Source organism: Octopus bimaculoides, chromosome 3 (assembly GCF_001194135.2).
Source record: "Octopus bimaculoides isolate UCB-OBI-ISO-001 chromosome 3, ASM119413v2, whole genome shotgun sequence".
NCBI lineage: Eukaryota > Metazoa > Mollusca > Cephalopoda > Octopoda > Octopodidae > Octopus > Octopus bimaculoides.
In genome coordinates this window covers 9,569,376-9,571,351 of record NC_068983.1, presented here as the reverse complement: position 1 = coordinate 9,571,351, position 1,976 = coordinate 9,569,376, and the positions used below count along the sequence as shown (strand labels likewise).

General features: G+C 33.5%; 1 protein-coding gene across 5 annotated transcripts in view; it reads right to left on the bottom strand.

The window, feature by feature from the left end:
- Nucleotides 1-1,976, bottom strand: part of LOC106875510 (uncharacterized) — a 337,304-nt gene that overhangs the window by 165,723 nt on the left and 169,605 nt on the right. The window lies entirely within an intron of this gene.

Below are 1,976 nucleotides of genomic sequence, written 5' to 3'. Positions count from 1 at the left end.
TATATGCGTTAGTTATATATGTATATATATATGTAATTATGTACATACGTATATGTATGTGTGTATGTTCGTATGTATGTACTTATGGAAATCTACACACACACACACACACACAGACATATATATATATATATATACATATATATATATATATACATATATATATATATATATACATATATATATATATATATATATATACACACACATCAGCCCTGATCACATAAAAGTTGATGCACTCACGCACAGACATACACACACACACACACACACGCATATATATATGCAGAAACGTGCACAATATACAATGAATTAAAAATAGCATGCACCCATTAAATCATAAGTGTAGACACAAGAAATACGTGGACGTGTGTAATCATAAACAATAATAGTACAATAATAGTTATATCAGACTATGTTGTAAACCCACCATAGTATTGATTTGAAAATATGCTAAGAATTATAATGGTGCGTAAACATATACGCTAATTTCTATGTTGAATATGAGACAAATATACGCCAACCAAATAGCTGCATTACTGTATATTCGCTATCGTTTTATTATTTACGGGTGAGGAGTTTTTATAGTTTTTTCTTAATCGAAATATGTTCTTTAGCAGATAGATTGCAAAAAATTCTGCTGGATACAGATCTCAGAAACGTTTTCTACACTTATAAAAAAGCTTTCCGGGTAACAATGCTTCATGTCAGCTAGTGTAGCATATTGCGGTGCTTATATATTAGTGAATATTCCGAAAATAAGCTGTAGTATCGAGTAGCAGCGTTTGTAAAGAATAATGGTGACGGTTGTATCACATCTTAAATAAATCAGCCGTAAGAACTTTATTAAAAGTTGTTTGTCTTTAACCGAAGAATTTCGATCGAATTCTTTAGGGAACCAATTACATCTTAATAATTTGTAGAGCATTTAAAGACTGATTCATATAATTTTCTGTAGGGTTAGTGTTTATATGAATTGGGTTACTGGAAGATATAATCAATACTAGAATAAAATTTAGGAAAGTTTAATGGTATTTCTGTTAAAAGTTTTATCCTATTCATAGCTAGAAGGAATTTATTTAGTAAGGTGAAGAGTTTAGTTAACGGAGTGGAACTCACTCTATGGTATGGGAATGAAATTAAGTGATATTGGTTATGTTTACTTTTTATTGTAATGAATTGGAAAATATAGAAGTTTATCGCAGCTACTTTTCTTCAGGGCTTCATTAAAGTTTGTAGTACAGCACTTGATAATGGTTTTTGTCGCAGAAATATTCGTAATGCGAATAGAGATATTCTTAAATCAGTTCTCATATTTCTATGGTGATGGAAATACTTATTGAGGGATCTTTATGAGCAACTGATACAAATAAACTTTTGTCTCAGGATTGTACATCACTGCCGTTACTTCTATCAGTATTTCTCTTTATGAAGGTACGTGGCTTAGTGGTTGGGATGTTCGGCTCACGATTGTAAGGTCGTGAGTTCAATTCCCGACGGTGCGTTGTGTCCCTGGGCAAGACACTTTATTTTCACGTTGCTCCAGCAAAAATGAGTAGTACTTGTATTTCAAAGGGCCAGCCTTGTCACACTGTGTGTCACGCTGAATCTCCTTGAGAACTACGTTAAGGGTATACGTCGTGTCTGTGGAATGCTCGACCACTTGCACGTTAATATCACGAGTAGGCTGTTCCGTTGATCTGATTAGGTGGAACCCTCGTCGTTGTAACCGACGAAGTGCTCCTTCTCTATACACACATACATACACACAAACATATTCACACGCACACATGCGTACACACAAACGTACATACGCATATGTGCATACGCACACACACAAACACACACATATATATATATGTCCTGAACCTACTAGTTCATGAGATCAAGGTTTATCCAAACCTTCAAAGCCTCCGCTTTTTCAAAACAAACTTCTATATCGAAATATGTGTATATATATATATATATATATATAT